The sequence below is a fragment of the Mus caroli genome, chromosome 15 (genome assembly GCF_900094665.2).
Source record: "Mus caroli chromosome 15, CAROLI_EIJ_v1.1, whole genome shotgun sequence".
Lineage (NCBI taxonomy): Eukaryota > Metazoa > Chordata > Mammalia > Rodentia > Muridae > Mus > Mus caroli.
The window spans coordinates 42,597,197-42,606,278 of NC_034584.1; the positions used below are offsets into that span (position 1 = coordinate 42,597,197).

The 9,082-nt window shown below is 35.0% G+C and overlaps 1 protein-coding gene across 6 annotated transcripts in view; it reads right to left on the reverse strand.

Moving 5' to 3' along the window:
• Positions 1–9,082, reverse strand: part of Csmd3 (CUB and Sushi multiple domains 3) — a 1,196,994-nt gene that overhangs the window by 810,887 nt on the left and 377,025 nt on the right. The window contains exon 1 of one of the 6 annotated variants that reach the window (XM_029469823.1): positions 2,502–2,550. The exons of the other annotated variants lie outside the window; for them this stretch is intronic. The gene's annotated coding sequence lies outside the window, so the exon portion shown is untranslated. Of the gene's footprint in view, positions 1–2,501; positions 2,551–9,082 lie in introns of those variants that run through there. 6 annotated transcript variants of the gene reach the window in all.

A 9,082-nucleotide genomic window follows, 5' to 3' on the forward strand; every position in this document is an offset into this window, starting at 1 on the left:
CAAAAGAATGGGAATGGGTGGGTAGGGAAGTGGTTGGCGCTATGGGTGACTTTTGGGATAGCATTGGAAATGTAATTGAGGAAAATATGTAATAAAAAATATTAAAAATTAAAAAAAAAAGAATAATATATTTCTATTTTTCTGTTATTGTTTGTAATTAAGGATCATGTGTCTTCATAAATTTGAATATAGGTAGGTATATTAGTTTTTATTAGTAGTATTCATATTTCTACATCTTACATAGCCAGTCCTTAGGCTGCTATAATCAATCTGCCACTTTGGTAAGCTGTCTGAGCATTAACTGCAAGGGTTAGAAAGAGCTTGTTTCAGACTGAGAACTCCATATTCAATTTCTTCTCTTCATTTTGACAAGTTGTATATCTCTTTACCCTTATTTAATGGAAGAAGCATCATTTGTGAGGTGTGAGAGTTGTTTTTCTCTGTAATTTCAGGAGTGTGTATTTAGGAGATAATTTGAAGTGTATAATTTTATTACAACAAACATAGGTTCTCCTCCAGAGCTGATGACCTTGCCTGTCATGGGTCTTGGTTAGATTATAGCACCAGGCATGAGTTACTTTAAATTGAGGGCTTTGACTCCAATTAGACAGAATTTAGTTACACACACAATGCAATTGCTACTGTTATGAGTCATCCTAATGGTCTGAAAAAATCTTTCAATAGCCATAGCTCTAAAGAAGATAAAGTTGTGAGCTATATAGTTACCTGAGGTGTAGTGTGTGAAAAGATTCCAAAGGACTGTCTGTAGAAGAGTTGCAAGCATAGCAATTGTTGGAGATGATATTTATAGAGACAATTGAATGGAACTTAGAGGGCCTTGCAAGCTTATTGTAATTACATGCTCACTTAAGTGTTAAGCCAGTACAGTATGTGCAGCAGAGCAGGCTGATTTACATCAAGTAAAGATCTGAACTGATTTGTTGGATAGAGTATGGTTGCTCTCAAGGCCAGGAACAAAGAAAGATTATTTAAATAATTACATGGTTCTTTCTGGTATAATTTGCGAATAGCATTAATAGTAGAGAAGCTAGAGAACAAGGTTGCTTTCTTATTTCAAATTTTATGGAAAGCTCATATAATTTGTGAAAGGGTATAGAATCAAGGCCCAACATTACCAGAAATTTTGGTCCTAAGAACTGAGAGCCCTTAACTGGGTGGGAAGAAGTGTGAAAAGAGGTGATTGAGAAGAACAGCATGACTTTAGTTTTGGATTGGCTCTTTCTTCTTCAATCTCTATACAGCCAACCTCAGACTCACTAAGGAAGACAGTGCTAGGGGACTTTGAGAACCTTTTTTCTAACAGTGGATTGCGTGGGTGAAACCTTGAATTCTTCTGTATAATAGAGCATACGGCGTTTAGGCCTGATGTTGGAGAAAGCAATTGGGAAAGGAGATAGTAGAATTTTCTCCCACAGGACTCACCATGGCCTTGAGATGTCAGAGTGCTGCTTCTACACAGGTGGTAATCACTTAATTTTGCTATCCTTTTACTTTTCTTTTTAAGTGACACAGTACTGTCAGTTGAGCTTAGAACACATAAGGTTTCTAAAAGAAAGGTTAGAATAATTATCTTCAAGGAGGGTTTGCTCAACTTTAAATGTAAAAATTTGGAAGTACTGTTATCAGCTAACATTGAAGCCTAAGAATATTATATTGTTAGCAATTGCCATAAAGTAGTTTTATTTAAAAACACTACATCTCACTATTTTCTATGTGCTTAGGTTTCTCCTGTTGTACATCATTTCCCACCCCAGGTATGTGTGTGTTTCTACTTTTCAGTTCATATGTTTATCATGTACCATCCCATAATTCTTTTCACCCATTTTTATGTCTCTCTTCTTTTCTTAACGCTTGCAATTTATTCTCCTGTTTGCTTGTTTTGTTTTTCTTAATCTTTTTTATCTTCTCTCTGCCATTTGTGTTGTTGTTCCTGACCCAAGAGCTTGACAAATTGCTACTTACTCCTAATGATCATTTAAATGTCATCAGTCTGTAACAGCATACTTTTTCTGGGTTTCACAACACTGCACTGCCTCAGCATTGTTCACAAGGGTCTTCAAATCATGTAAGTGTTTGTCTACATGTCTTACACTTCCTTAAAGTTAGAGAAAACAAGCCTGGAAGGCAGTTTTAGAAATTTCTAAGTCTATTTTAAATGAAAAGCTTAAAATAACTTTTAGAACACTAGATCAATCATATCTGTCACTTTATATAGCCTTTTCTGTAGTTTCATAGACTTGAGTATTTTTATAGCCATGTGTGTGAATCTAGATACGTATTCCATGGCTATTTAATTATCTTCTAGTCTACACTATTAAAATTTAAGTCATTGATCACAGTTCTTAAGTTCAAACAAAAATATAAAGCAGATTTCAATATTGATTAAGGTAACTACTAATATTAAAATACATGTATGATACAGGGTGAAGAAGTGACTTGTAAAACTGAAGTAGAACCTGAGGTAGTTTTGAGATACATACCTCTGGAGATATGAAAAATCATGACTGTCTGGAGTTCATCGTGTTAAATCATATTACAGCATTTTATATATCTCATGATGTTGACAATATCATTTTCCTTTCAAATAGAAGTACAGTAGAGGAAAAATCACAAATCTGAAATATCACCTTCCACTGCATGCCCTGAAACATGGGGAGGAGATAAAATATGGGTTTCATGACTTTTGGGGGTTTTAGTTTCAACATCTGAAAAAATCATAAATGATAAATTTTGGTTATGCTTGCCTTTCATGACTAAATTTGGCCAAGTTTTAATAAACTAACAGACTTATCTTGAAGTAATACCAGGAAAGGCATTTTTGGATCCTCAAAATTTTTTGGTTGATTGATACCATCTGAAAGCATTCCCACCAGTCTCAGAAGTTACTTCTGTTTTGATAATTTATTTTTAGGTCTCAGGCCAATCCTCATGAAGCCATGAGGGGGGTTACACTTTTGAGAACTAAATCCCTCTTCCACAGAACGCAGTGTTCATAGTGTATTTTGCCACAATCCTTAGAACAAAAAACAATATGTAGTCAGAACTTCCTGTAGTTACCTTTTTAATCCTCTATAGGACCTGTCACCAAATTAACTGAAAAAAGGAAAAGGAGAGGGAGTCTGCCCACACAAATTTATTTAAGTGTATTAAGTATTTGAGCTCCTTAGATATAACCCCTCTCACTTCCCTATGGATGAACCAATCCCAATTGGCTCTACAGTAGACATAATGTGCCTTCTGATTGGCACATCTGTCAAGCTATTTTGTAAAAGAGCACCCAGTACCAATTCACATACCCCTACATTTGGTTGACTTGTCCCCTGTTGAATCCTTACCACTATAAACTGGGGAAATATTTCGGCCTGAAGTGTCTTAACTGCATTGATTGATGAAAGAATCAAGTTCATTCACTAGGGTGGTAAGGGATTTGGGATGCTCAAATTCCCAGAAGCAGAAATGTGTGGGATCTTTCAGTTATTACTCACATAATTTAACCAAAGCTCACAAAGTGTAAAGGGAGGGTGTTCTTGTGTAAAATTGGGACTGAAAAACAGTGCATCATTGGTAGATTTTGGGAGCACTTCTTTCTTGCAATATGTTTTCTTAAATTTGTTTTAGCAATCTAAAGTTTGATGAGTAAGTTGAATTAATGCTTTTAAATCTCTGTACAACTTTTTCAGAATAACTTTTTTCAGATATATTCAGAAATATTTAAAAATATTCAGGAATATTATCTTCTACTTAGAACAAGGTGATATGCAGCATCTAATATATAGAAGTCTCTAACTGATGTCCTGTCCTTTCTGATTTCAGAACCAGCCTGAATTCCCCACATGTGTCATATATCCTAAAAATAGCAAGTGAAGAGCCTGGGAGTCTGTATGTAAGGTTCTTCTAACAACTAAAGTACACTCTGATTTTTCTCTGTCCCTCTAAAAATATTGTGAGAGTTTTCCATGTATTAAATATGACTATCATGTATTAAATAAGATAATGACACATAATAATTATGCTACCATTTCAGTGATACAAACTCATGTCAAAAACAGAATGTTCTTATCAAGTTTTAAAGAGTAGTATTGAAGATTAAATAAATCTTTAAAAATATAACAGGGTACTTCTCTATAAATTGATTTTAAGCTTGTGGAAATAGAAAGAGCATTTTGAAGTTTGCTATTACTGTTCAGAAGTGATTCTGAAATTCTGAATGGAAATGTCTTATCAATCCTATATAAATACATTCACAACTTTAAAATAAAACGCATTTAGCATATGTAACAATTTATACATAAATAAAAGTATTTGTCTATAGATTCAATACTACTTATTACTTGAAGTTTTGGCTTGAGATAGAATAATTTTCATTTTGTAGCAGTTGAAAATTCTGCATATGCATGAAGCTTCCAGACCTAGCAACTGTGATGTAATATTTGACAGAAAAAATGAAATGAGACAAAGGGGCACATGATTTAGGATCACTTTGAAATTGTTATCTTGCAATTTCCTTTCAACACTTTAAAAAAGATTCAACATGAAAAGTGAAAAATACTCTAAAAATTCTCCACAATGTGCTGAAAATATGGTAATTCTCTTCAAAGTGATGCTTTGCTAAGTGAATGCTGTTTTTCGCTCTCCTATTGGAATATACACTGTTGGTTCCATTGCTCTGCAAGATCATTCCAAGATTCCTTTCATTCTGATTATAGCTTCTAATGGAACAGCATTGGTTCTTAATAAATAATTGCTCCATTTAACCCTGAACTTAATTAAAATTAGGCAGAACTTTTCCATTGAATATGCATTTATCCAAAAGAGATATAGTTTATTTGTCAAGAAAACACACAATATAATTTTTCTATTATGTTTGAAATTAAGACCTTCTATAGTAATGTTATTCTTTTATTATGTTAAAAAATTAAGTGAATTTCTTTTCTGCAGATTTCTATTTTAAAATTACTAAATTTTATTGTTCTTTTTATCTTTTAAATTATTACTTTTTATGTATAAATGGTTGGCACAGAAGAATTTTTAAAAATTTTGCGTACATACGTACGCAAACGCGTACATGTTTCTTAGTGTGTATGCACATGTGTGGATAATTGGGTGTAAGAGTACATGCATGCACTTGAATTTCTGGTGTCTTCCTTAATGACTGTCTACACATATATGTTTGGGTAGGGTTTCTATATACTGAACCCATCACTCATTAATTCCGGAGTTTAGCTAACCAATTTGCATGAATGATCCTTTGTTTCTGCTCCTGAAGCATCTAAATTAGATCTGGCCTGCCACAGTAACCTAGTAGATAGGTAGGTGCTAATGACTTAAATTCCCACCCTCATACTTGTGAAGGAAGCACTTCAATGACAGGGATATGTCCCAGATCTTGTGCACAGACACTGTAAAAGAACAACAACTTATCAGGCAAACACTCATTTAAAGCTCTTAAGTTAGATAGAAATAGAGTAATTTTAGTGAAAAGAGGTCTAGTTATGATAAACACAACCAAATATTTAGGGTACTCAACTGTAGTATACATTTCTAAAGGCTAGGCCTTCATTTGAAATTTATCACTTGGTTATAGCATGAGGGTAGAACAGGTGCTCAGCCAATGTGTTTTGAGCTGCATTAAATGTCAACACCTAACCTTCGAGAAAAAGCCATCACGTTTTCCCATCAAAGCAAAGAGCAAATGTGACAAGATGATATGTCAATAGCCAGGATGGAAAAGGAGGTTTTTCAGGACTTTACTCTAAATTTTCCTCCCTTTCTAGAATAGACTATAATAAATTTAGGATTTCTTTCTTATAACTTGTCTGTGTGCATTCCACTTACCTATTAGTAGCAGTTAAATAGCATGATCTTGAAAATAGTTACATATTCCTAGCAAAGTCATAATAGGCACTTGCTTCATATTTGTTATTAATAAATCAAATAGGTTATTTTAAATTATATTATTCCTGAGTTTAAAAGTACTGCTTTATTTTTAATACTACAGATGGGAATTTGATTTTGCTGGACATTCTACACAACAAAAATTTGTAAAACTATATTTGCTGCTTAAGTTAAATTGAGGATAATACAATCTATTGAACTAAGTAAGTGGGATTTTCTTCTAGCCTAATTTTTAAGACAGATTCTCACAATAGTAAGCCCATGCTGAGCTCAAATTCACTGTATATCCTAGGAAAGCCTTAACACAATGGCTGTCTTCCCATCTAATCCTCCTTAGTGTCTGATACAAGCCTGATTTAAGCCTACTGTTAAGCCTAAAAAAACATATGTCTTATGGGAAAAGGAGAGGTAGGTATGAAAACACAGTATTCAGAAGGTCTTGGATTCTGCTTGAAATGAGATATTTTATAAATATACTTATATTAATAAAAATAATATTATAATAATATAATATAATATTTCAGTGGTGATTTATGTTATTGATGTTGTAATTAAAGAATTATTATAATATATAGACTGAAAAGTAGAAAAATAATTTCATGTTATAAAAAAAAAACCTTGATGTTGGACTGTAGAGATAGCTCAGGCTAAGCTCACGCTATACTGCAAGAGGACCTTAGCTTGATACCCAAAGGCCACATCAAGGGGCTCAATAAAACATGTAACTAAAACTGGAGGAATATCTGACACTTTTGTCTTCTGTGAGTACTGACATTAAATCTATAAACCTACAGGCAAAACTATGATTATTTTTCTAGTATTGAATGAATAGAAATATGCAACAGTGTAGGGTCAAGGGCAGGAAGGAACCTCTAGAAAGTCCCAGACACCAGGGATGTGAGATGTTCCCAGTATCCAATGGAGATGACTTTAGGTGTAATGACCAAACAATGGAGATATGCAACCAAAAGAGACCACCTCCAGTAGATAGATATGGCCCCCATTTGAGACATGGTGCCACCCACATCTATTCAAAATTCTTGACCAAAAAATTGTTTCTGCTACAGGAAATGCAGAGACAAAATGGAGGAGAGACTGGAGGAAAGAACATCTAGAGACCTGCCTAAATTGGGATTCATCACATGTGAAGGCACCAAAACTGGAGACTATTACTCATGTCATGTTGTGCTTGCAGACAGGAGCCTAACATAGCTGTACTCTTAGGGGCTCTATCTTTGGCATATGAAGACAGATACAGATACCTAAAAGCAACCATTGGATTTGGGGACCCCTATGGGAGTGTTAGGGGAAGGACAAAAGGAACTGAAGAAGATTGCAACCTCATAGGAAGAACAACAGTATCAACTAACCCAGACCCCTCAGAGCTTCCAGAGGTTAAGCTGCCAACCAAAAGGCATACATTGGCTGGTTTGTGGCCCCAGGTACATATGTAACAAAAGACTGCCTTGTCTAGCCTCTGTGGAAAAGCATGTACTTTCTCCTGTAGAAATTTGATGTCCCAGGGATTGGGGATTCTGGTGGGGTGAGGTGGGAGTGGGTGAGTAGGTGGGGGAGGACACTTTCATAAGCAAATGGGAAGGTGGATGCAGTGAAGAACTCATGGAGGGGGAACCAGGAAGGGGAGAAACATTTGGAACTGAAATAAATAACATAATAAAATAAAAAAAAATTGCATGCATATATATGTAAAGGGTAGTTCTGATGTTCTGGTCAGGAATCTGCATTTATACACTGGAAGTACTGTTTCACCAATTGGTCCTTGATTGATCAATAAAGATGCTAGCAGTTAATAAGCTGTGCAGAATAGGCAGGACTTCTAGTTTTCCTCTTGACAAGATAATAGACACAGGGGAAAGAAAAATATTCGCCATGCTTCAAAGGGAGAATGAACCACCTGCCGTTTTGTCTAGGGTGGAGTGGCCATTGGCCACTTCCCTGACTCTGGCCTGGAGTAGCAGGCAGATTAGACACCAACTAATTTAGGGTCCTGAGCTGGGAGTGAAAGAAGTGTGTGATAACTGATGAAGGCTTAGAAGAGCCTGGCCATTAAGCTAAAGCATATTAAAAATAAGTTTGGGGATGTGAGGCATGTGCATGCGCACGCGCAAATGCATGTGTGCATGCATGTATTTCATCCTTGGATCCGATGGAACCTGGGTAGGACTGGTAGTGTGGTCTACCCAGAGCTTAAAGCAGGGTAGTAAGAATGCCACATAAGTAGTAAGAATGCTACATATACATACGTACCTAAAAGTAGGTGATTAAAAAACAAATCTTAATTTTTGTAATAAGTGGCAGTTCTTGTTATTTGCATGAAGTGATTACAAATAGTAAATAATGACTTTAGAGAGAATGGTCTTACTAATATTTCCTAAGTATAGTTTTTTCTAAATTTCTCTCTCCATAGAATACTCAAGGCATTTGGCTTTATATTTTACATTGAAAACCTTCATTCTTTATTTTGGTAAGTAGCAATTACCAAATATGAATCAATGAGTGACAAGTCAAAGGAGAACATAATATTAGTGGCCATAGACAGACTATGACACAGCCTGTGAATACATCGAATAGATGTATGTGTTTTTCCTCTCTTTTTCTATTTTGATTGTTTCATTCTATTTTTACTTTTTTATTTTGATTTATTTATTGAGTGATGTTATTAATCCCCAAGGCCCTGACAGTCATAACCACCTCTGACTATTTTACATGTGTTTCATTCAGAACAGGATATGGTTCTTGAAAAAACACACAGTCAACACTAAGAAGCACATAGTTAGCAGCTGATAGACCACAGAGACTGCAGAAGTAAGCAAAGGACATGTACAGATTTTCACTAGGCCTTCTGCACATACTGTATGGCTGTTAGCTTGATGGACTTGGGAAACTCTTAATAGTGGGAACAGGTACATCTCTGACACTTTTGCCTGCTCTTGAGACTTCTTTCCTCCTATTGAGTTGTTCTTGCCCAAACTCCCTCCCAAGCTGAATGACTCAGAATGGCTTCTCATATGTATATACATATATAATATATATATATATATACACATATATATACACACACATATACACACACACAATAATAAATTATATATATTGTGTGTGTTTTATTCCAGTGTAAGAATTCACTTAATAGTAGTGTGTGTGT